This window comes from Lemur catta, chromosome 4 (genome assembly GCF_020740605.2).
Source record: "Lemur catta isolate mLemCat1 chromosome 4, mLemCat1.pri, whole genome shotgun sequence".
Lineage (NCBI taxonomy): Eukaryota > Metazoa > Chordata > Mammalia > Primates > Lemuridae > Lemur > Lemur catta.
This window is the reverse complement of record NC_059131.1, coordinates 48765369-48792562: the sequence shown is the minus strand read 5'-3', so window position 1 is coordinate 48792562 and position 27194 is coordinate 48765369. Positions and strand designations below refer to the sequence as shown.

General features: G+C 36.0%; 1 protein-coding gene across 3 annotated transcripts in view; it reads left to right on the top strand.

Moving 5' to 3' along the window:
* LOC123636962 (WD repeat containing planar cell polarity effector) overlaps positions 1-27194 on the top strand; it is a 316119-nt gene that overhangs the window by 16535 nt on the left and 272390 nt on the right. For 2 of the 3 annotated variants that reach the window (XM_045549713.1, XM_045549709.1), the window contains exon 1: positions 8313-8391. The exons of the other annotated variant lie outside the window; for it this stretch is intronic. The gene's annotated coding sequence lies outside the window, so the exon portion shown is untranslated. Of the gene's footprint in view, positions 1-8312; positions 8392-27194 lie in introns of those variants that run through there. 3 annotated transcript variants of the gene reach the window in all.

Genomic DNA, 27194 nt, shown 5'->3' with positions numbered 1-27194 from the left:
AATTTCAAATTTACTAAGGGATTGTAAGGATAGTACAAAGACTTCTAATGCCCCCTCAGCCATTTTACCAATTGTTAACATCCTGTCACATTTGCTTTCATACATGCTCCCACCCTCCCCTTGCCATACTTTGTTTTTAATTTGCAGTCATGCCCTCTTATTCCCCCATATTTTTCAGTGAATATTTTCTAAGAACAAGGGCATTCTTTTATATAACCAACATATAATTATAAAATTCAGGAAACTTGACCTTGATGTATACTACTATCTGGTATATTCTCATGTTCACATTCAGCCAGTTGTCTCAGTAATGTCCAGTAACAGTTTTCCCCAATATAGGATCATGCATTGAATTTAGATGTCATGTGTCTTTAATCTCTTGTAAGATGGAACAGTTAATCAGCCCTCTTTGTCTTTTATGAGGACTTTTTTGTTTTTTTGTTTTTGTTTTTTTTTTTTTGGAGATAGGGTCTTGCTTTGTTGTCTGGGCATGAGGTCAATTGCGTGATCATAGCTCACTGCAACCTCAAACTCCTGGGCTCAAGTGATCCTCCTGCCTCAGCCTCCTGATAGCTGGGACTACAGGTACATGCCACCACCACTGGCTAATTTTTCTATTTTTTTGTAGACACAGGGTCTTGCTCTTGCTCTTTTTCAGGCTGGCCTTGAACTCTTGGTCTCAAGGAATCCTGCTTTGATCTCCCAAAGTTCTAGTATTACAGGTGTGAGCCACTGTGCCTGGCCTAATATCCTATTTCTTATAAAACTTTTACCCAGGGTTTAAGCCCTCACCAGTGATTTTGCTTGAATCAGTGATTACTGTGGTTATAAAATGATTTTCAAAGTCTGTCATTTCTGCAGCACTTATTAGATGGCATTCTTCTGTAAGTTTGAGTTTTCCTTCCACATCCATATAACAGAATACCATAGACTGGATCATTTATAAATGATAGAAATTTATTTAGCTCATGGTTCTGGAAGCTGGGAAGTCCAAGAGACATGGCTCTGGCATCTGGTGAGGGTGATCCCATGATGAAAGGCATCACATAGCAAGTGAGCATGAGAGACAGAGAAAGGAAGGGGGCTGAACTTAATCAAGAGCCCATTCCCTTGATAACTAACCCACTCCCATTATAAGAGCATTAACCAATTCATAAGGGCAGAGTCCTCATGACCTAATCACCTCTTAAATGCCCCACCTTTTAATAATGTTACAAAACAACTAAATTTCAACATGAGCTTTGGTGGAGACATTCAAACCATAGACCATTCAACTATCTGCCCATCAGCTGCTTAATCCATATATCTAATGAGTATGGACTCACAGCTTCTTATTTTATTCAGTGGATTACATCAGTTTAAAGGGTTTTTAAGTGAATGTTGATGACTGTTTTCTAATTTGGCATGACTTAATAAGAGAAAATGAGCTAAAAATCAAGACAGGTGATCTTTTATTTAGCACTCTTGGTTTTTAGGAACAGAGACCACCTCAGATGCTTTATCATAGGAAGCTATAAGGATATACATGATGATAAGACAAATTTTGGTCACTTGGCAAGACCTCAGGGGAACTCAGGAAAAGTCAAACTGTGAGATTCCAATTTCACACTCCCCTCTCCTGAACAGAAACAAATAGGGCAATTATGTGAACCTCATGGAGAACAGAGAGCCTCATGGAGAGTAGAATTGTTAGGCTATTCTAGAATCTGAGAAAGTTATGGATTCTGGGTTATCTAATAGCTTCAGGAGTTCACGGATCTTAGTCCTAGTGTTCTTTTGATAACTTAGCTACTTCTTTAAATCTATCTGCTTTTCTTCTTGCTGTAACTGTCTGGGTATCCATAGTTCCTTAGAAAGAGACAGAGTTAGATTGGCCTAAGGGTGTTAGATTGGTTCTGCTGCTGTTTGGGCAGAACTTCTTCTACCAAGTCTCTCGTATTTTGCTTACCAACTGCCAGACTATCTTAGGTGCCCATTCTCAGCCCATTCAGGTGTATGTGTGGGGCACAATTGGAGAGGAATCAAGATGTTTAACACATATTTCTTTTCATGGATTATCCTGTGGCTTCTCTTGTAGTAGGGTTGGTGGAGAGGACAGTTTCTCTAAGTATCTACTGTGGATACAGTTGGCAATATATGTCTACATCCTGTTCTTCATTCTGCCAGAACAGAACCTACTCTGCAGGCAATATAAGCTAAATGATTTATTTTCTGGGTTATTTTCAGAATATTAGTACTGTGATATTTATTTAAATTTATTTTAAATTGTGCTGAAAATTGGTTTAAAACTGGGACAAGGATTTTTCAGTAATTTGATACCTTTTATTATTTACTAAACTTATTGTGAAACTGTTACTGAAAGTTTGGTACTTGTACCTGAGGCTGAATCAGTGAGAAGGAAGACAAAGGACAAGTGGTTTGAGGAAAAGGAAAGAGAAGTTTATTAATTTGCCGGCAAATGAGGAGGACAGAAGACTGGTGTCTCAAAAGACCACCATCTTGCCTTTAAGCAGAAATACAGAGCTTTTTAAATGGAGGGGAGGTTCGGTGGCTGGGCTCGAGTCACATGTCATGGCTTCTGGCTATTGTTCAGCTATATTTGGTGGTTTTGGTCTTGGTTGAGGATGATCTTGTGACCTTTGTCCAGACAATTCTGTTGAGCCATCTCCTTTGGTTTAAGATACTAGAAAATAAACAGCAAAAAACATTTTCCTGCCCCGTTGGCCTCAGGAATGCTGGTTTTAATTCCCAAAAATGGTAGGGGTTTTAAAGAGACAAATCTTAAAACATTTTGACCTTTTTCAGGCCTTTACCTCTATTACAAAACCATGACGGTTGAATTAAGCCTGCCTTATTAATTAGGCCTGATTAAGAGGTATAAATATAATTCAGTGTACTTTTTTTTTTTACTTTTCTGTTATTATAGCATCATTATTTAGTATTTTCCTTAGAAGAGCTATTCAGCACTTCTGTGAGTATCTGTGTAGACTGTAAACTGTTTGCAGTTGACATTTTCTAAGAAGCCAAGACTAGACTTCCCACAATGTACAATTTGCCTTTGAAAATATCCTGCATTGGGTATCACTTGTTCATGTGTTCTTGTTATTTAATATGAATGAAATATTAATAACTAATTGTTTAAAGTGCAGTATTTAATTCCATGTATAATTAAAAAATTTAAATACATTAACATTTCACAACATAGTCTATGATTGGCATTAGGACTGTTTGTGTTTGCTATCCAAATACTCAGTATAATATTTGATATTTGGATAAAATGCTATTTTTCATATCAAGTATATTTGTTTAAAATTTTAGAGGGGATATGCTGAAGAGCTTGGAAAATTTATATTTGACATAAAATTATTTGATTATTTTCAGGTATTAAAAATGCAGAACAGTTTTTGAGAATCTCACAGGCTTACATAATTATTAGATTTTACATGTTTGTGTTCTTTAATATGTTACTTTTTGTGTTATACATAAAGCATTTAATCTGAGTCATGCTTGAAATGGGATAAAGGAAGCGAAAAGTGAGATGCCTTCTCCGTTCTTTTCCAGAGAACATGAAACTATCCTATTTCCTTTAAGCAGACTCTTTCAAACAATAAAATTTATTTCACAAGAGGAAACCCATCTTTAAAGTACAATACTTTCCTTGTACATTGTGTGAATTGTTAAGGGTGTTGACATTTAAAAAGCTGTGTGATTGAACCAACTATTTACAACAAGCCCAGGCCAGCCAGAACTACTTTGGGGAGGGAATATAGACTTACTGAAGTTATAACTACTATAAGGCAAGATTACTCTAGAGACATGAAGTCTGGGTTTTGACTTCAGGAAATATCACTTTGGAAATTACTCCGTAGGTAGGATTAAATGTAAAAATTTGAAATATGCATCTAAAATGAACTGCTACCATACTGCGTAGAACTCATTGCCAATGGATTTTTAAAAATCATTTTATTATAACTAATTCTTATACTAATAATTGTTATTACTTGAAATTACATTAAGAATATTTGCAACTGAATTGTGGAATTCCGTTGTAGTGAAGACTTCAAAAGAAAATGGTCTTTTCTGGCTGTGAAACTGATTTTATTATTAAAAATTGATTATGAGAAAGCTGTTAACTAGTGGATATTTAACCTATATGTGAATTGTGATATAATAAGATATATATTTGGTCTTTGCCCCTGGTTCCTGCATACAATATCCAAAATCCTTGAAATCTCCAAAGTGATAAGTGGTTTTTGAATGCTAATGAGATTATTGGTAGCTGGAGTCTCCTGAGGGGCTGATTGCCAAAGGAACCAACTATGTGATTAGATCTTTCAGCCGCACCCACAGTCTCTGGGAAGGGGAGAGGGGCTAAAGGTTGATTTGATTACCCATGGTCATTGATAGAATGTAACATGCCTACATTAGAAAACCTCCATAAAAATCCAAAAGGATTGGGTTCAGAGAACTTCCAGATAGCTGAACACGTGGAGGTTCCTGGAGGGTAGCATGCCCAGAGAGGGCATGGAACTCCATGTCTCTTCCTACATGCCTTGCTTCTCTTCCATTTGGGGGTTCATCTGTATCCTTTGTAATATTCTTTATAATAAATGGGTAAACTTAAGTGTTTTCCTGAGTTCTGTGAGCCACTCTAGCAAATTAACTAAACCCAGGAGGGGGTCATATGAACCATGATTTATAGCCATTTGGTCAGAACCTGGGGCTTGTGATTGGCATCAGAAGTGAGGGGAGGGTTATGGGACTGAGCCCTTAACCTGTGGGATCTGTGGCTATCTCCAGTTAGTGTCAGAATTGACATGGGGCACTTAGTTGGTATATGCTAGAGAATTGCTTGTTGTGTCAGGAGAAACCTACACATATCTAGTGTCAAAGTGTTATGTTGAGTGGTGTATGAGAGTAGGAAAAACACTTTGGTTTGTCCTGTGTCTAATTGAGAAGATAAAATTACTTAACCGTGTGCCTATGAAAAGAAACACTCTTGAAGCCAAATTGTGAATTGTGTTCTATTAACGGAAAAGAAGCCAAACTCTGTAAAATAATTTTAAAGAGATTTATTCTGAGCCAAATTTGAGGACCATGACCTGGAGCCACGCCCAAGAAGCCTTGAGCAAGTAGACTCACTGTGGTTGGGTTATAGTTCGGTTTTATACATTTCAGGGAGACGGGGGTTACAGGTAAAGTCATAAATCAGTACGTGGAATGCATACGTTGGTTTGGCCTGAAAAAGTGGGCCGTCTCAAGGGGGGCGGGCTTACAGCTTGTAAGTGGGTTTAAAGATTGTTTGACTTGTAATTGGTTAAAGACTTGAAGCTTTGTGTAAAGGCTTGGAATGTTTTGAGATAAAGAGCTGTTAATCAGAGACAAGCCAGAAGTCATATATTTGTTGTATATAAATTGAAGACTTGCAGGTTTGTCTTGTATAGCCTTAGGCCTGTTAGTGGATTATAAGGGATGTCTCCAAGAATGGGGGAACATGATGAGGCATGTCTGACCTCCCTCCTTGTGGCAGGCAATTTAGTTTTAGGGTATCCCCTTGGCCAAGAGGGGGTCCATTCAGTCAGCCAGTTGGAAGGACCCTTAAGATTTTATTTTAGTTCACAGTTCCTCATTATACTATAAAATTAGGTGAAGAGTTAAAATGCAGGAGTCAGTCTAGGATTCATAGTTATTTACTAGATTCTTATTTTAAGTGATAGAAATGATCTCCCATGTAAATATTAGGACAGTTCTTATTTTCTATACTGTCTATAATATTAAATATATATGTATACGCATGTGTATGTTTATACTGAATGCTGTATAATTATGTATATGTATAGTAGTATAAGTTTTTATACTGTATAATAAATATCTATAGTAGGCTGGGCGTGGTGGCTCACACCTGTAATCCTAGCACTCTGGGAGGCCAAAACAGGAGGATCACTTAAGGTCAGAAGTTCAAGATGAGCCTGAGCAAGAGTGAGACCCTGTCTCTACTAAAAACAGAAAAAATTATCTAGGTGCAGTGGTATGCACCTGTAGTCCAAGCAACTTGGGAGCCTGAGGCAGGAGGATCGCTTGAGCCCAGGAGTTTGAGGTTGCAGTGATGATGCTACTGCACTCTAGCCTAGGCAACAGAGCAAGACTCTGCAAAAAAAAAAAAAAAAAAAAAATCTATAGTAGCAGTGTATCAAGTGTATACTATATAGTGTATATATATATAGTATGTATGTAGTGTGTGTTTATAGTCAAATAAGGAATGCTGAAATGAATGTGAAAGTGATAGATATCCACTGGACAGTAATCAGTTGCTTTCTACAGGACACAATTTGCATTTCTATGGGCAGGAATCATTTGTATTAGTGTCAATTTTCTATGACTTCTTTTTCTTTCTTTCTTTTGTTCTTTTTGGAGACAGAGTGTTGCTCTGTCGCCTGAGCTAGAGTTCAGTGGCACCAGCCTAGCTCACAGCAACCTCAAACTCCTGGGTTCACATGATCCACCTGCCTCAGCCTCCCAAGTAACTGGGACTGCAGGCACGTGCCACCATGCCCGGCTAATTTTTCTAATTTTTGTAGAGACAGGGTCTCGCTCTTGTTCAGGCTGGTCTCCAACTCCTAGCCTCAAGCAGTCCTCCCACCTCAGCTTCCCAGAATGTTAGGATTATAGGTGTGAGCCACCATGCCTGGCCAATTTTATATAATTTCTTTTTCTACAGAGTTATGAAATAGCCTAGTCAATGACAGACAAATAGAAGAGCTTGCCAAGGCACCCATTAAATTTCAATCTTTCACAGTTTTTCCTTACTGTTCAATACTGGTACCTCTGGTACTTTATATTAGCTTGATTTTAGTAGTTGCAGGAGAGAAGTTGTTTCATATGTACTCAGTTATTTCAGTTTAGTGATGTAAATTCTGTGAGGTCAGGCATCTTAAAGTGCATGAATCTGTGAATGAATAAAATGATGTTCTTGGTATAAATGCAGAAAATAATTGGTTAAAACCTGTGTCCTGATTCAGAAAGTGGGAAAAAATGGAGTTTTTTTTAAAATCTAATTTTATTTTAATTATAATGGGGGAAACAGTTATTTGAAGGAATCTAGCAATGAGTACTTTTGAAAAGCAGGAATCTTCTTCCAGCTGAAGTTATTCTTCCTCATTTGTTTTATAAATGAGAGAGCTTTGTACACCAGATTTTAAGTTGGGTATAACTTTTAACTCCAAAATAATTAGAAGCACTGAGCCAAGAAAGGATCAAGCATGACAAGTTATTTTTACCAAATCCTTATAGTGTATGATTTTGCCCTGTTTGCTCTCTTGCCAATAATTTGTATTATAGTTTCCAATTTATAATTAATGATAACATATTAGAAATAATTTAAAGCTACATGCCTTTCTTATTTTCTGGATGACAGCATGTATGATGAGGTAGGCTTCACTTGTCTATCCTGGTAGTTAGACAGTGAACCAGTCAGATAGTTCTGTCCAGGGCACTGATTTTTAAGGGAAGTACTGGTTTTAGGTTAATTAGATGAAGCAGCTGTGGAGTAGTTGGGAGTCCAGCAGTATGCAGGTGGGGAGTGAGAGTGAGTGTTCAGTAGGTTCCAGGGGATACGGGACCTGAGTCTGTGGTTGAGGATTTTTCCCATGCCTTGCCTCCTTTGGTTTCCTCTGGAGCCTGATTCTCTAGGCTTCCATTGATTCTGTGATTTACATAATTTCCTTGCAATAAATTTCTTTTCTGGTAAAGTTAACCAGAGCTGGTTTCTGTTGCTTATTAAACAAACAAAAAGCAAAAGCAAAACAAAACTGTAGTAGGAGAGACAACCAAGTACATGATTATGTTTAGGTAGATGATCTTTACTGAGTTTACACAGGAGAAAGTATATATATTATATGTGGGAAAATAGAATGCTGAAATAATTTAGGTTGCTGAATTATAATCTAATAGACCACATATATTAATTTATGGAATAATAATGATTAACTATGAATATATCATTTTTAAGCATTGTAATCCATCTTTCACCTATGATCACATGTCTGAGAATAATGTTTGAATATTTAAAACTTTTCTGGCATCTTAAAATACGAGCCACTTCCAGTAATGGGGGAATAGCTCATATTGAACTAATCCTCCTGCAAAAAACCATTATAAATTCTGGACAAAATACAAAAAAACCTACAACTCTCTGAAGGCACTGGAGAGTGACCATAAACAAGCAGAAATTGAAAGGGAGTCAATACTTGGAAAGAGGGAATAACACTGCATAAACGCAAATGAGATTTTGTTGCCAGCAGACCTGCACTGGAAGAAATGCTAAAGGGAATTCTTCAGGAAAGAAATGGATCTTACAAGGAATGAAGAGCACCAGAGATGGTAAATATATAGGTAAATATACTTATTTCTCTCATTTTCTTTAAAATACATCTGACTCTAAGGTAAAAATTACATTATATCATGAAGTTTGTAGCATTTGTAAATAATATACTGATTATAGCATAAAGTTCAGGAAAGTTGACTGGAAGGTTCCTACATTTTACATGAAGTGGTACAATATTAACTCTCAGTAGACTGTGAAGAGAGAAGGATGTATGTTGTTATCCCTAGAGAGACCACTAAAAAAATAGTGCAAAGAAGTATTGTTAAAATATGAGGTTAGCAGTTTTCAATATGCTGGCATGTAGCTGAATCCAGATTTCAAAGAATAATTACAAATTAAAATGATTAGATATTCAAATAGAAGGTCATTTTTTTTTATTTTTTTTATTTAAGCTCATCATGGAGGTACATAAGTTCAGGTTATATACATTGTCCATGTCCCACCCATCCTCCTGAGTCACATCCTCAAGCGTGTCCATTCACCAGACAGTGCGCCTGGCACTCACCATGTAGTCATACCTCCATCCCCTCCCCCCACCCCTCACCTCCCCGAGTCAGCACCTTCAAGCATGACCATTCCCCAGACGGTGCGCAAAGCACTCATCATGTAGGCATACATCCATCCCCCACCCCCCTGTCTCAGTCTGATATCCAATTGGTACCCTTCCCCGATGTGCATTTAGGTGATGATCAGGGAAACCAATTTTCTGGTGAGTACATGTGATGCTTGTTTTTCCATTCTTTGGGTACATCACTTAATATAATGGGTTCCAACTCTTTCCAGGAGAACCAAAGAGATGTCATATCACCGTTATTTCTTATAGCTGAGTAATACTCCATGGTATACATATACCACAGTTTACTAATCCATTCGTGGATTGATGGGCATTTGGGTTGTTTCCACAGAAGATAATTTTTAAGTGGTAGAGTAGTCAACACCAGCAGCCTGTAAAAGTACTGAAACAATGCAGAAACGCTCTGGTAAATAATAATGACAGTAGCTTACACTTATTCAGTGCCTACTCTGTGTCAAGCATTGTGTTAAGTTCTTTACGTACACTAACACATTTTTTTATTACAACAACCTTAAAGTATAGTTGCTATTATTATTCCCATTTTACATGTGACAAAAACAAGGCGTGGTGATGTTAAATAAATGACAGAGCAAGGATTTGAACCCAGGGTGCCTGACTTCAGAGCTTATGCTTCAAACGACTGTATTATACCACCTCAGAAAATGAAGCCTGAATTAAGTTTCATGACTAGCATGTTGTGAATAAAGTACAGTATATGAATTAACTAAATTAAAAGTAAAGTATTTGTTAAAATTGTGAAATATGAGAAACCTTTAGTTCCCATTTCTAATGTTCTTAGCGTTCTGTTTTTCCCCACATATAATACATACACTTCACTTTCTCCTATCATGTTTACACATGATAATGGTCACCTACCTAGGTAATTCCTATCCCAAGTTCATCATCCCTTGGCTTTATTTTATCACTTAGCCCTTCCTTTGCTCACACAGCCCCTCTCTTAATGTATTTAACTGGAAAACAAGAGCTTACAGCATAGAGTAGGAAAGTCAAGGGAAAAGTTGGTGACATGAAGGCTAAGGGAAGGAAGGGAAAATCAGTCTACTCTTTGGTGGGGAAGGACATAAACATTCATCAGGTTCATAAAAATGCTCCATATTTCTGTCCTCTGCCGTTTCTGTTTGAAGATCCATGATATAGTTATGTTTTCAGACTTTTTCTTTTATAGAAAAGAACCTTTTTTCCAAGTTAAAAATTTCATTTTATTTCAGTGTGTAAAAGTGACATTTTACTTACACAAATGCTTTTGTAATTTTACATTTATGTTTACTTCCAGTAAGATCAATCATGTTTTGATAAAAGGAAAATTTGAAACTGAGAGTTGTATTACAGATGACAATGTGATCGTTGTCTCAGCACTTAGTCATTTAGGTAGTTTTAGTTACTCAGTATGGAGATAAGTGATGAAAATGACCTATTAACAGAGGGGCAGGGAGTCAGTCATTCAACCATATCCTCAACCCCTTTCCTTAAGCTGTCTTTTGTGGTTATAACAATAGACACTTGGATTTCAAGACATATAAGAGAGTCTGAAAGATCTTTTAAAACTGTCCATTAGGGGTACTACTTCTGCTATAGTCAGGTCAGTCCTCTCTGAGGGACTTCAGCCTAAACTGAAAATATGCTTGTTAGCCCCATCTACCAGTATATAGCAAATTCCATGGAGGCAGGGAGTTTTGGTGACAGGAGTCATCAGTATACTGTTAGTTTTTTTAAAAGTGGCTTTTTGTTTCTGTATGTCAGTGGTAGCTCTGACCCACTTATCCCTTCCTCACATGAATTACCAAATGTTTGTAGTCAGGAAATTGAGTACAGGCACCAAGCACTAAAGATATGGAAAGAAGAAAGCCAGGTGTTCAGTATCAGCATAGCACTTATAATTTTTGGACCCTCTCATCAGGTTTTTTTTTTTTTTTTTTGATACAATGTCTCTGTCACCTGAGCTGGAATGCAGTGGTGTTATCATAGCTCACTGCAACCTCAAATTCCTGGACTCAAGTGATTCTCCTGCTTCAGCCTCCTGAGTAGCTGGGACTATAGGCAGGCACCACTGTGTCCAACTAATTTTTCTATTCTTTTTGTAGACACAGGATCTTGCTCTTGCTCAGGCTGATCTCAAACTCCTGGCCTCAAGCGATCCTACTGCCTTGGCCTCCCAAAGTGCTAGGATTACAGGTGTGAACCACCACACCTGGCCTCCCTCTTATCAGATTTTTACCATATGATATTGCTTCCTTGTGCTTTCCCTATCCACCTGGGTCTTTCCTTCTGGATTGATGACATAGTATAGCTGTAGCTTGACATATGTGAAAAAAAAAAAACACATCACATCTATGAAGCATAAAGGAAAAAAAAATTATGGGAGTGTACCTGCTCTCCAGTTTAAGACATAGAATACATTACCAATGCTTTTGAAACCACTTATAGGTTCCTTCCCATTTGCATTCCTCTTCTTCCCCGTTGTCCCAAGTTTTGAGTTAATCATTCTCTTGCTTTTCTTCATAGATTTTTCATTTATATTCTAAATAGTATGTTTAGTTTTGTTCGTTTTTGAATTTTATATAAATAATATTATAAACATTTTTCTGCAGCTTGTTTCTTTAACACAGTTTTTGAGATTCATCCATGTTGTTTTTTACTTTAAAATTTTTGTTCTCGGCCGGGCGCAGTGGCTCACGCCTGTAATCCTAGCTCTGGGAGGCCGAGGCGGGTGGATCGCTCGAGGTCAGGAGTTCGAGACCAGCCTGAGCAAGAGTGAGACCCCGTCTCTACTAAAAATAGAAAGAAATTATCTGGCCAACTAAAAATATATATACAAAAAAAATTAGCCGGGCATGGTGGCTCATGCCTGTAGTCCCAGCTACTCGGGAGGCTGAGACAGTAGGATCGCTTAAGCCCAGGAGTCTGAGGTTGCTGTGAGCTAGGCTGATGCCACGGCACTCACTCTAGCCGGGGCAACAAAGTGAGACTCTGTCTCAAAAAAAAAAAAAAAAAAAAAAATTTTTGTTCTCTATTCACTGTATTAATGAACTTTAGGTTGTTTCCAGTTTTTAACTATTTCAAACATTGCTGCTATGTACATTTTTATAAATTTCTTCCGTTACAAATGAGAGACTGTGATGAAATTTTTTAAGCTGTTCAGAGAAGGAATTTCTTTAGAAATTTACTGTTTTGATAGTCAGATTTATTTCTTTTTTCTAAATGAATTATATTACATTAAACTTGCTTCCTTTTATTCTAAAAGACATACATGGTTGAACCAGATCACCTGGGTTCTAAACTCTCAGCTCTCTCATGTCTGTTTAATCTAGGGCAAGTTATTTAACCTCTCTGGCCTTAAGTCTTCACCTGCAAACTACCCCACATGGTTATCCTAAGGATCAATGAGTTAATACATGTAAAGTGCCTGAAACATGGTAAAGTTTCAGTAAATATTAGCTACCATTATTCTTATTCTACTCATAATGGAAATGGAAAAAGCTGTCATTATCTTTTATGGTATGCCCATTTAAACAGTTAAATTCAGTACTCCTCAACTCTATCCTTTTCAAGGGTTACTTATCAGAATTTTCATTCAAATTATATCAAAATGAAGTACATAAAAATTTTATTTATGCTTTTGTTTATTCAATGAATTAAACATCTGCTAGATGCCTGGCATTATTCAAGGCACTGGGCAAAGAATGGTCAACTAAACTGACATGGTTTCTGCCCTTGAGAAACTTTAGAGTCTAGTAGGGGGTAAAGATGTAAAGCAAATACACAAATATGGAATTTCAAATTGCTATTAGTGCTGTGAAAGGAAAGAGTATGAGGGGGGAAATACAAAGGATTTCTATTTTAGATGGAAGGATCGGGGATAGCCTCTTTTAGCAACTGGTATTTAAGGTACAGCAAAAGCTAAGGAGGGGAAGAGTGCTCCCTACAGAGGGGTTAGCATGTGCCCAGCTCTTTGGGTGGGAAAGAGCCTGGTGTCTTAGGGGTCCCAGAGAAGCCAGAAAGGCTAGAGTTTAGTTAACAAAGTGGGAGCTGCATGAAGTAAAGTTCAGAGTGTTACGTAATGGGAAATAGATTCTTGGTCTTTGTCCGTGGTTCCTGGCACACAGCTCCTAAGAACTTTGGAATCTCTAGAGTGGCTGGAGGTCCCTAGACAGCTTCAGGATGGGGGCTGGTCCTCAGAAAGACCAAGGGAGGGATAAGAAGGTTGGAATTTTTTCAGCCCCACTCCCTGACCTCCAGGAGTAGGAGAAAGACTGGTGGTTGAGTCCCTCACTAAATGGCTAGTGATTTATCATTCATGCCTACTAATGAGATCTTCATAAAAGCCTCTAAACAACAGAGTTCGGAGAGCTTATGGAGTTGGTGAACACATTGAGGTGCTGGGGGGGTGGTATGCCAGGAGAGGGCATGGAAGCTCTGCCCTGCCTTCCCCTAAACCCATTTGCACTGTGTATCCCTTGCATTTGGCTGTTCTTGAGTTTTATCCTTTATGTTAAACCGGTAACTGTAAGGAGAGTACCTTCCTGAGTTATGTGAGCTATTCTAACAAATTGTTGTACCTAAGGAGGAGGTCATGGGAACCCTTGAATTTATAGCTGGTCAGTCAGAAGTGCTAGCAACCGGTGGGGCACGGTGGCTTACGACTGTAATCCTAGCACTCTGGGAGGCTGAGGTGGGAGGATAGCTTGAGCTCAGGAATTCAAGACCAGCCTGAGCAAGAGTGAGCCCCCCCCCTCCGTCTCTACTAATAATAGAAAAAATTAGCCGGGCGTGGTGGCATGTGCCTGTAGTTCCAGCTACTTGACTACTTGGGAGGCTGAGGCATGAGAGTCATTTGAGCCCAGGAGTTTGAGGTTGCTGTGAGCTAGGCTGATGCCACAGCACTCTAGCCTGGGCAATGGAGCGAGACTCTAGTCTACAAAAAAAAAAAGTACTAGCAACACTAGCAACAACTGGGAGTTGGACCAGCATCTCGGTCTTGTGGGACTGAGCTCTTAAACCTGTAGAGTCTGACACTAATTCTGAATACTGTCAGGATTAAATTGAATTGTAGGACACCCAGTTGGTGTCCAGAGAGTTGGAGGATTGCATGGTGTGGAAAACCCCCACATATTCAGAGTCAGAAATGTTACGAGTAAAAACAGACCAGAGTGGTACATGCAAGGCCTTGAAAGCCAAGTAAAGGACAATGAATGGGAATTTTCAATGGAGTTGAGGTTGTAGAGGGGAAGGATCCATTTAATATCTTAAAGGATCTGGCTGCAGCATAGAGAAGGTACTGAATATAATAGGTTGTTGAGGTGGCAGATGATGGTAGCAGTGGAAATGGAGAGAACTAGTTATTCAGAAATATGTAGCATATAGAATAGACAGGATTGAAGGGTTGTATACATACCTGCATGTGGTGAGAGAGGGGGAGATGTCAAGGCTAACTCAGATATTTGACTAATCAACCTTCTTTGCAAACTTTTAAATTATTTTAGTAGTTTTTTAATCAGTATGCCCAGGTTTACAACTTTTCTCCTCAGTTGTATAACCTGTAAAGGAATTACAGTATTTTTAAAAAATAGAGCTTAACTAATGTGGGATTCTGGGTTATATATACAGATTTCCTGCTTGCTTTTCAGATTACCTAGTGATATAGTAATTTATTAAATCTTTGAGAATTTACAGTTACTGACTGATTAGACAGAGTGATTCAGAAGTGAATTGAATGTAGGCACAAGGCTAAACTACTGACACCTTATTTTCCTCAGTGCCTCCTTGATGTTTTACTATAATTCATATCCTGTAGGTATAAAATATTTCTTTAATTTTCTGAGGCTACTTAAAATATATATTTACTATACATTTTCCAGGCTTATATCTTTAGTTTCTTCTCTGTTGATTCTGACCAATGATCATCCATACATTTATTCAAATCCTGTTGAATCTAACTGAATTTTCAGTAACGTATTCATAAGTTTTGTGAAATATAACATAATACTAACCCCTTTTTTTCTGTCTTAAAATAATCTCCTGAAAGCTTTGAAGGTTGCAGTTTTTAATTGTAATATTCTGGGATTTGATAATCATTCTATGCTTAGCCTGTTTATGACCTTCATGTGTTACAATAAATCCTGTCCCATTTTGCATTTGTCATTCTGGAATTAGTCTTGTCTTTTTGGTCTATATTTTTGTAAGTGCACTTACTCTTGATTGTTTTAGCTGCTCTTAAAGGGACCTTGACCAGGTCTGTTGTTTCCTTCTTAGTTTATTAGATACTTGGTGGTCACTTCCAGGAGTTGTCTATGTCATGGCAGAAAATACTTAGCTAACATTGGACCTAAAACTAGTTCTTAGTTTATTATTTCCCTTTGGATGGGATAGTTCTTATCTATTGATAACACTTAGAAATGAATGCTTCGTTGAGTTACCCTTGGCACAGAAAAAAAAAAAAAAAGAAATGTTTAGTCAGTTTGTATCCACCTAAAGGGGTGTATGTTACAGGAAACCTAAAAGACTTTCTAAACTTTCTCTTTCATTCCTTGATCAGGGTATCAAAAAAAATATGTTGCCTAGTATCCTATTGTTTTTAGCATTTTTTTTCCATTTATTTTCCTAGAGGTAAAAGTTAGGTTTATGAGTTTATAATTTTTAGAATCATCAAATCTAATGTCCTTGCCAGCTTCTACATTTTATATCTCAATGGAATTTTTCTAATCTTTGGGTACTTCTTCAAGCTTTTTTCAATGAATTTTTTAGAATGATGACTATTAATTCAGTTCTTTTAGCATGCAGGATGCCTTTCATTGAACCTTTAGGTTTAAAAATGATCAGTTAAGTAATCCTTAATGAGGCCCTAGCTCATTTGTACTTGCTTTTCTACCCAAGCAATTATTACACTTCTTGTTTCTTTTTCCAATTCTTTTTTTTTTTTTTTTTTTGAAAAAGGAAATAATCTCTATCATTAGGGGGTATAAGTTGTGTAGGTTATGGTATTGAATTTCCCAGCTACTATTTCTTCTTAAATAACTATGACTAAATTTGAGATTTTCTGTAAAAATACAGAGTATCTCAAAATTCTTAGTGCAGTTTTAAGCTTCAATAACTTCACAAGTATAAGTGCTATAGATTTAGAAAAACATCATTTGAAAGCATAATTATTTAAATTTGTTTTATATTCATTTATTTTTGTGAATTTTGAATAACAAAATTTTTACTTTAATTCCTTCATTTCAGTCCTTTTGATTGAAGCCAGCAAGCATTGAAGAAAAAGTTAACTGTGCTCTCTGGTTAGCCAAACTCAAGTTCATGATGACAGTAAGAAGAGAATTCACTTCCTATTATAAGGAGGTTCCCTACAGACATTTCATTAACAACTGGATGAAAAGTTCACAGCAAGCCTAGATCTGGGAGATGCCAGCAAGTGGACAAACTGTGGCTGAATTGAGATGATATTCACATATAGTCCCAAAACCATGCACCACACATTTGCTGAATTGAATATTCTAAATCCAGAGATTACAGGATTCTAACAGTGAAATTCCAAAGCATACCTATATGTTCAAATGCTACAGAAAGCTAACCATGATAAGTTTGTCTTGTGACAATTAATGAAGTGAAAAACTGAAAATCTCAATGATATCCTTGGCATGTTGACCTTTTCTGATGAAGTGCCTTTCCACCTAAGTGGCAATGTTTTCTGTCTATCAGAATTGCTGTGCTTGGTGTACAGAAAAGCCACAAAAGCTTGGCAACACAAGAATCCTCAAAAGTTAATGTTTGGTTGGCCAGTAGGGAGTCTTGCAGTATTGGCTCTCCCTTTCTTATTGAGATATAATTCACATATTATAAAATTCACCCTTTTAAAGTGTACAATTTTGTCGTTTTTAGTATACTAAAAAGTTTTCCACCTTACCACTGCCTTACTTCATTTTCTGTTGCTATAACAGAATATCTAAGACTGGGTGATTTATAAAGAGAAGAAATTTATTTCTTACAGTCCTGGAAGCTGGCAAGTCCAAGATTGAGGGGCAGTGTCTGGTGGTTTTTCTTGCTGTGTGGCAGAAGGCATCTCATGCCAAGAGCCAAGGAGCGTTTCAGAGAGCTTTTTCTTTCATTTCTTATGAGGCTGCAGTCCTATTAGATTAGGGCCCCACCCTTATGACCTCATTTGACCTTAATTACCTCTTAAAAACCTATCTCTAGATATAATCCCATTGGGGATTATATTTCTAACACATGAACTTTTGGGGGATACATTCAAATCATAGCAACCACTATATAATTCATAGTATTTTCGTCACCCCAAAGAGAAATCCCATATGCATTAGCACTCATTCCCCGTTTCCACCTCTTTCCAGCCACTGACAACTAATCTCCTTTTTGTTTCTATGAATTTGACCCATCTGCATATTTCATATATATGGAATTATACAAGCCTTTTATATTTGTTGGCTTTTTCTTTTTGAAGAACCTACAATCTGTGATGAATCTTACTTAGCAGTGCTTCAGAATTTTTTCATTTCCACACTATAGTGGTTACTTTATTAAATAATACCATTATTCAACAAGGCAGAATACTTGTTATTATGGGTTGGGGGTGTGACAGTTTCTGAATAACACTTTCTCAGACTAGTGGATTAATAGAAGAGATCTCCTTGCTTGCTCTTCTCTGTCTCATCTGTTCTGTTTCCATTAGACTTTTGTGTGGGGTTATGTCAAAACTGTTGTATATATATCAAAGCCTTGTACTTTGGATAATCTTAAGACTAGAATTAGAAATGCAGTCCTTTCAGTTATTGAACCAGCAGTGGGCCATGTATATTATATGCATGTATGTATATATGTGTACCTCCATATATTTCCTAGCTTTGATCCCTGAGGGGGCCTAGAAGCCATGACAATCTAGTAGCAATGAGCACATTAGTGCCCAGAACTCTGTTTCTAACTATCATTTTCCATTAAAAGGAATCAGGGCTTCTTAGGGAAATGACTTCCTGTGTCAGAAAACAATGAAGTGTTGAAAGAATGATAAAACCACGTCAAAAGCATACAGGACCAAGCTTGAAGGAACTCCCTGGGCCAAATCTGGGACATTTTGAATGTCAAAATAAATAACGATAGACTTAACTCATTGATTAATTGAAATCCATGAGTATGTACTGATATAAATAAATAAGTAAAAGAGGTTGAACAGAAAGCTCTACCTTATAGTAGAATACCACCTGATATAGAAATTAGAGAATCACCTTTGGCAAACCTCAGAGTAATAATTGATTTGGGCAAAATCATCAATGGGTTCTGTAACTAGTAGGTGAAAATTCAATGAGAAGCAGGATATTTGCATACTTTCAAAGTATCTGCCAACAAAATATTATTTACTCTTTAATAAGTATAAAATACTTGTGAACTGAGGGAAATCATGGCAGATACCATCATAACCAAGTGACAGAAATTACCAATCCCTATAATGGAAAAAATTGACATTGCGTGCCTCCTGATAGACTGAACCTAGAAGAGTGTAGCATCAGTTCTGTGATATTCTTGCCAAAAGTACATAAGCCACATCTAATCCCAAGAAAACATCAGAAAAATCCACATTGAGAAAACTCCTATAAAGTAACCAGCCTTTATGCTTCAGAAATATCAAAGTCAAGAAAAGACAGGAAGTGTTCCAAATTGAAGTGGACCAAAGAGACATGACAGTGAAATGCAAAGCAGTATCCTGGATTGCATCCTGAATTGAATCCTGAACATTATTGGAACAATGGATGAAATTTGAATTGGTCTCTGGTTTAAATAATAAAAGTATGTTGATATTAATTTGTTGGTTTTGATGGTGATACCGTGGTTATGTAGGAGAGTGTTCTTAGTTTTAGGAGATATATGCTGAAGTATCAAGGGGTAACAGGGCATCGTGTCTGCAACTTTACTTCAAATGGTTCAGGGACAATTTGTATGTTTGTGGATATGAGAGAATGTTAAATTTAATGAAGTAAAATGTTAACAATTGGGGAAGCTAGGTCAAGGGTATACAGGAGTTCTTTGTATTTTTTTTTATAACTTTTCTGTTAGTTTGAAATTATTTCACAGTAAAGTTAGAAAAGTTTTCCTTCAAAATTGAGTTCCATGTGACCCAATTCACATTGAATGCCATACTTAACAAGAAAAAAATTTTTTTAAAGCATCAGATTACTGTAAAGGTGAGTTTAAATATTTACACAAAATAGATGAATGGAAAATTATGCCTTTAGCTATCATAAGGTCGACATGGGACTTGTTGATTTTTTTAATCTTTAAAAAAATATCCTACACTTCAAAAATGAATAAATCATTTCTAAACAGAGATGAATTGAGGAAAAATAGCATACTGGAGGACAAAATACCCCAGGCATTTATCTCCTGACCTAACTAAATGACAGATATTGTAGGAACTTCAAAGCTACAAAAATAACTGGCTCTGACATGTACCAAGATGGGGGGAAATACTTCCCACAACCTTGAAATAAGTGATTAGCCTTTAAAGAGAACAAAAGAAAAAGTAGCATCATATTTTGTAAATGAAATTTAACAAAGAGTTCACATTATTCATTTGTGATTTTATTATTACTTGGCAAAAGCTGGTAAAATTAAATCAAGCCTATTTTTATATCCATTCTTCTCCCATTCCTCCCTTTCAGTGGTGTGGCGAGAACCAAATGCTTTTAAAATACTATTGCTTTCTCTGTGTGTCAGCGAAAGTCTGTTGGATGCTTTTATTTCAATGCCCATAGGCTTAGACAGGTTAAGTTTCATTTTATAACCCTTAGTTTGGCATTGATGGTCCTCTATAGTTTACTGGTAACCTATCTTTCTAACTGTTCTTAATTTTATTGTGTAATAGGAATCATCTTTAGACAGGCTCATATTTATTTTATGCTGGAAAAAATTTTGGATTCTTACTATGTGTGATTCTCTCACCTCTATTATTTTCTGAATGTTTGCTACTTATCTGACAAATGCATTGTGGGTTCAGTTTCTTCTGGGAAGCTGTTTCTAATCATTCTTTGTCCATGGTGATTCCTCTGTATGTAATCTCATAGCTTTTTTGTTAGTGCCTTTTATTTGACATTTAGTCACAAATTTCCTACTGTTTGTATCCTTTGTCTTCTCAACTAATTTGTAAACTCTAAAAGAGGAAATACTATGTTTATACCTCATAATTTTCCTGACAATGTCTTTTTTGATTGAATTACCTTTTATGTATCTTTAAAAAACTTTTTAATTTTTTAATTTTTAATTATTATGGGTACATAATGGTTGTATATCTTTATAAGGTACATGTGATGTTTTGGTAATGGGCATACAATGTGAATTAATCAAATCAGGGTAATTGGGGTATCCATCACCTCAGGCATTTAACATTTCTTTGTGTTAGGAATATTCCAATTCTATTCTTTTATTTGTTTTCGAGTATACCCTAAGTTATTGTTGATTACACTCAGTTTGTTGTGCTATCAAATGTTGTTCCTTCTATCTATCTAACTATATGTTTGTATCCACTAACCAGCCCCACTTTATTCCCTACAGGCATATTTTAATGCATTAACTGCAGTGTGAGTTGTATTTGACTCACGCTAGTTTTGAACCTGGACCCTTGTGAAGCATATGAAGTCTCAATTTTCTGAAAAAAATTCAATAAGTATGTCATGAGTCACATACAACTCAATTGGTGTACAGCATAAAAATTGATTCAAGTGCTGTGTGAGTTACATATAACTCATGCATAGAAAATAATAAAAAATAACAAATTTTTCATTAAATTAGAAAGGATAGTTTTTTTTCCAAGTTTTTATTCTTTTCATAATAAAACATCATGGCCCCAGGGAAATTTTTTTTTTCTAGTGTGCCAGTCAATGTGTTAAACACTTGCTACCTAATATGGATATAAATCTTTTAAAATTAGCATTTTATTGTGCTCTGAAATCTATTGAAAGTAAAAAATTTTTAATGCATTGGAATAGGCATATTTCTTTCCCTGGGAATAAGTGGAAAAACAACATAAAAGACAACTAATAGAGACAATTTATCTTTTATTATAAAGGAACTTACATCTCAACATTTTCTTCAATTTAAGAATACTCAAGTACATATTAAATATTGATACTAGTGAAATAACTTTTCACAACTTTCTTTGGGTACTATAATGGAGCATTTGTCTTTTTAATAGAATATAGAATATGAAGTATTGTTTGAAATAAAGCAGGGAGGGTTTAATTCTATTTTGTAGCGTGCACACTATCCCAATTCATAAAAAAAGCAAAAAAGAGTACTCCTCGTGCTTAAGTGTATCTTAAGATTTAAGAAGGAAATACTATGTTGGAGATAGGTTAATAAAGGGCAACTAGAAACCTAGAATACTATTAAAAATATTGCCATTTTTAAATGAGTGCTTTTTGTTTGAACAAATAATTCACATCTGTTTATTTGGTTTTAGGAAACAAAATAACATTATGGCATTTTGCTTTTAAAGTATTTTGGGTTTTAATTGCCATCATGTTACCTAAGACCAGCATGACCAACATGTACTTGCCATTTTAGGAGTTATATTTTTGACCAGATAGCTTTTTAAAATACATAAAGTTTCAGTATGAGAACCTTCTTTTTTCTCTTTTAACTATTAATTACTTTTTGAAATGTAATAAGCATTCCTGTTAAACTATTCTTATTAAACTTACATTTTAATAGCAGTTTAATAGTTTAAAGCAATGACTTTGGCAACAACTCATATCTTTTTTTTATAATATTAATATTATATTGCTAAGGTTCATCCATCATTCCATGTTACTGTGATTCATTTGTTTTATCTGCTGTTATTTTGTTTGAATAGTCCATGATTTATTCATTTATTGTCCTGTTGATGAACATTTGGTTTTTTTCCAGATTTTTAATATTCTGAAGACACATACATTCTTATACATATCATCTCTTATACATGTGCAGATTTTGGGGGGAATGTATAACTATAATTAGAAATGCTGGGTCATGTAGTATATGAATGTTCAGTTTTAGAAGATGATGCCCAAACCAAATGTTTTTCAAAATTGTGAGTCCCTTCGAGTTGGCTCCTGAGTCCTTTTGACACAATCCCAGTAGCTTTTGAGAGTTGCCATGTATTTCTAGCATGACAGGGTGTCTGAGGCTTAGCATGTACATTTCCTGTTTTAGGCTTGGAATCAGCCATTTCTCCAAGGAGCCCTGGTTCTTTGGGAAATGTATGTAGATGGCATAATTTGGATACAATTTGACTATTATTTGATTGGTCAGTGTTTCTAGGCCTTTTCAGTGGACAGAGCTAGGACATATGTATTTTTTTAAAGAGAAAATGCACGATGAGTTCTTACTGATATTTATGGTTCAAATGACTCAGTTGAATAATACAGAGTTTTTACTTCTTTGATTTTATTTTTTGTGTCTCTTTTCTCATGCTGAAAATTTTGGTTCTAAATATCAACATAATTATTTAAACTTATTATACTAAGACAAATACAGTTTAGAATAACAGTATCAATGTCTTTACTAGCATATGATTACCAAAACTAGTAAATTTTTGGCATTTCTTCTGACTCTTCACTCCCTCTCTCCCAAATTCCAGTAGAGATGAACAGCAAATTGCTGTTCTTTAAAGTCACGTGAAGTAGTTCTTGGTATAATTGGATTTCATTTTGCTTTTGGTTTTTAGGATGGTTTTTCTTGCCTCATTTTTATTTAATCTCACATAATTTTGTAAACTATTATGTTTCCAAAATCAAATCTACAAAGCAAGACACATTGAGAGAACCCTAGCTTTCTTACCTTTTCCCTCTCCATTGGTCTCTCTGTCTGTCTCTATAACCATTTTTCTCACTTTTGACTTATTCTTCCATTTAAAAAAATGTGTGTATCTCTTTCTTACATAAAAAGTAGGATAATATACACTGTGATTTTTCACTGATCACTTCATTCTGGAGATCATGCCATAAGAATACATAGAAATATTTTCTTTCTTTCTTTTTTTTTTTTTACAGCTGCATAGACCACCATTATGTAGATGTACTATAGTTTATTCAACCAGTTCCCTGTTGATGGATATTTGGGTTATTTCTATTCCTTTGTTGCTACAAATAGTGCTACAGTGAATTGCATTGGGTATATGTCTTTGTGTTTTTGACATTCCAAGAAGAAGAATTGCTGGTCTGAGGGTAAATGTCTATTTCATACCATAATCTTTAGGGTATAGTTTGACAAAGCCCCTTTGGTGATTCTACATGCCTCTGTACCTCCTCAGTTGAGAATCTCTAGTTATTAGAACTCCTTGTGGGAGGCTTGGTAACTCAGTTGCCCCTTAGGTAGGTATGAAGCATGGTACGTGTATCTTACTTCATTGCTTGGGTTGGCTGGCTGGGGTGCAAATGGGTTTTTATTGAATGGGGCCCTTCTGAAATGGAAGACAATTGGAATATGAAATCACAACCTTTAGAACCAGATATTTCTAAAGTGTGAAGACTTATCAGAGGAAAATATGAAATGTCTGGCAGACTAGGGTTTGAGGTTTCATAGGTAGAGGTTCTGCAGATGCTGTCAGAAGGGTTCTCCATTGTGTGATTTCATGTGTTATCCAGGAAAGTTTGGTTCTGTGGCTCAAAACTCTAGATCCCACAGAGACTTGGGTTCAAGTCACAGGGCAGTGTGAATTCTACCAAACTGTTCTCTTTACCTAGGACTGTTTTGATTGTGCAATCATATGTTGCACTTTTACCTGCAATATATTAAGGACACCCTTGATCTCTGATATCCCAGTGCCCTCTTTTTGAAGGAGTAAAATCTACTGGATTTATTTTTCCTATGCTAAAAATGTTAAAAATTAAGGGTGTGTATATGTGCAACCATCTGGATAATTATTTAGGGTAGAGATTCTATTTTTCCTAGTATAGTGCCTGGAATATATATGGTGTTCAAGAAATCATGAATGATGAATTTAGTGAATGAATGAATTCATTCAGTTGGGAGTAGAAGGAAGTAGTTGAGAATAGTGGGCAAGTTTTTTGTTATTTTGTTTCCTTTTTGTAATATAGGAGACACTTAAACATAGTTAAGTGTGTATAGATGTATGTATAAATAAATGAAAGCTAAGTTGATTTTTCTTATGGAATTAGGAAAAGAGTATATATAAGAAACAATGAATTTTAGTCTTGGTTTTTGAAATCTCAGAATTAATGCTGTTATTTTAGAGAAGAGGTTTAAATCAGTTTGAAAGACATTTATAAAGCAGACGTTAGTGGATAGTGATTGGATGTGAGCAGCAAGGGAGAAGGAGGAGTAAAGGCTTATGTGTAGGTTTCTGCCTTGAGCAGTTGAGTGGAAACAGCACAATAGGCTTGCTTGGTGAAGATGAGTTCAATTCTGGTCGTTGATAGTAACATTATATTTAGGAATTCTTATTTTAGGAGTTGAGATAGGTGAAGGGGAGACAGCATACTTTCCTATGGGTGTAGGCTTCAGATTTAATTTTGTAAATAGAAATTGAAGCTGTGGAAGAAGATAAGGTCACACAGGGATAGTGGGTAAAGTGAGAAGAGGACCTAGGATAGAATTCTGAGGAGTACTAGACATGAGCAAAAGGTTGGTTAAGAAAGAGTGGTCAGAGAGATACTAAGTAAACTAGTTTGAGGAAAATGTTTCCAGAAAGAGAGTATTTCCAGGAAGAGGGAATGGATAACAGTGTCAGATAGTAGGAGAAACCTCAACCTAGTAAGATAAGGCCTGAGAAAGGTCCGTTAGCTTTAGGAACAAGGAGATCATTCGTGACTTTAGAGAAAGCAATTTCCTAGGGGAAATTGGTGGGGGGATGAGGATTGTGTGTATGAAATGAAGATGTGAAGAAAACTTTCAAGAGTTGGTTTTTAAACTGAGGAGAGTAGTGGTAATTGGGTGTAGAGGAAGGTTTTTTTGTTGTTTCATTTTTCTTCTTAAGATGGGAGACACTGAAATGTAGTTAATGCTCTTGGGGATATGTGAGATAGAGAAAGAACCTGCCCATGAGGATATAGAAACCAGTGTAATAACTATGGTAGAACCACGTTTTACAGAAGACAAGGAGAGAAAGCACTTGTTGATTCATTTGAAGATACTTAAGACAGAATGAAGGTTCAGAGGGTACTGCAGAAAGGTCTGGCACAGAGGGAAGCAGTAGGAGATTACACAGGAAAGAGAGTGAGTGATTACATCTTTACTGCATAATTAGCAACTATATTTCAGATCTCCTGTCCTTACTATTTGGAATTACAAGATCAGAACCTTGGGTGAAAGTAGCTTCCTCGGTAGGTGTCTTCTTTTGTTTGTCTACCTAATTCTTGTTTATGAGAAATAGTTTTAAAAGACTTTTCATGCTAATGATCTAGGTTTTTTTTTTTTTTTTTTTTTAGTTTCCATTAAAGTATAAAATACTTTTTTGACTCAATGGTGTTTTTGTTTCTGAATTCGTTAATTTCTAATTTTGATATTTTCTTCTAATTACTTTCAATTTATTTTGCAGCTCTTTTTTTTTTAACTTTAGGTGGTTGTGTAGCACAAATAGCATTTTCATTATTGTTTAATTCAAAACATGTACCTGAAACATTTATTGATGTTATTCTTTCACCTGTGGTTATTTAGAAGTGTGTTTCTTGATTTTTAACATATGGACTTTTATATTAATTCTATTTTTGTTGTTGATTTCTAGCTAAATTGGTTAGAAAACATGTTCTGTATGATCTAAGTACCTTAACATTTGTCAAGACTTTTAAGATTTTTATGGCCCATTTGACTTTTATTATTATTATTATTTTTTTTTTTTTGGAGACAAAATCTTGCTCTGTCACTCAGGCTAGAGTGCCGTGGTGTCAGCCTAGCTCACAGCAACCTCAAACTCCTGGGCCTGAGCGGTCCTCTTGCCTCAGCCTCCTGAGTAGCCTGGACTACAGGTGTGCACTACCATGCTCGGCTGATTTTTAGTAGAGACGGTGTTATGCTCTCGCTCAGGCTGGTCTTGAACTCCTAACATCAAGCTATTCTCCTACCTCAATCTCCCAGAGTACTAGGATTACAGGTGTGAGCCATTGTGCCCAGGTGGCCCTTTGATTTTTAAAATTCCAAACTGAGTTTGAAAAGAGTGTATATTCTGCAGCTTTTGAGTGTAGTGTTCTCTGTATGCTCATTTGGACAAGTTTGTTAATGGTGTTTTTAAATCTTCTGTATCAGTTCTTTTGATACAGAATTGATTTTTTTCCTGGTTGCTGATCAAGAAACTAAGAGTAGATTTAGTTCTGTTAATTTTTGTTTTATATGTTTTGAAGCTATATTATTGGATGCATATTTATTAGAAATTATATTTTTCATGGTGAGTTGAACCTCTGTCATTGTGAACTAATCCTCTTTATCTCTAGAAATATTTTTTATCTTAAAGGCTTTTTAAATTTTTACTTGATATTAATACAACTGCATTGGGCATCTTTTTGTTAGTATTTGCATGGTAAATCTATTTTTCTTCTTTTTACTTTGAATCTTCGTGTATATTTTAGTTGTGTCTATTTTAGGTATCACATGCTTGTTTTTTTTGTTTTTTGTTTTTTTTTTTTTTTGAGACAGAGTCTCGCTGTGTTGCCCGGGCTAGAGTGAGTGCCGTGGCGTCAGCCTAGCTCACAGCAACCTCAGACTCCTGGGCTCAAGAGATTCTCCTGCCTCAGCCTCCCCAGTAGCTGGGACTACAGGCATGTGCCACCATGCCCAGCTAATTTTTTTTTCTATATATATATTTTAGTTGGCCAGATAATTTCTTTCTATTTTTAGTAGAGACGGGGTCTTGCTCTTGCAGAGGCTGTTCTTGAACTCCTGACCTCCAGCAATCCACCCGCCTCGGCCTCCCAGAGTGCTAGGATTACAGGCGTGAGCCACCGCGCCCGGCCTATTTTTTAAATTTGATTTGGAATTGCCTCTAATTTTTTTGTGTTTTTGTTTTTTTACTGGGAATTTTATATTTTATTGATACATAATAGATGTACATATTTTCAGAGTACATGTGATAATTTCATACATTCATATAATCCAATCAGGGTAATTGGGATATCTATCACCTTAAATATTTATCTTTTCTTTATTCTAGGAACATTTGAATTATTCTTTTCTGACTATTTTGAAATGTACAGTAGATTAATGTTAACTATAGTCACCCTACTGATC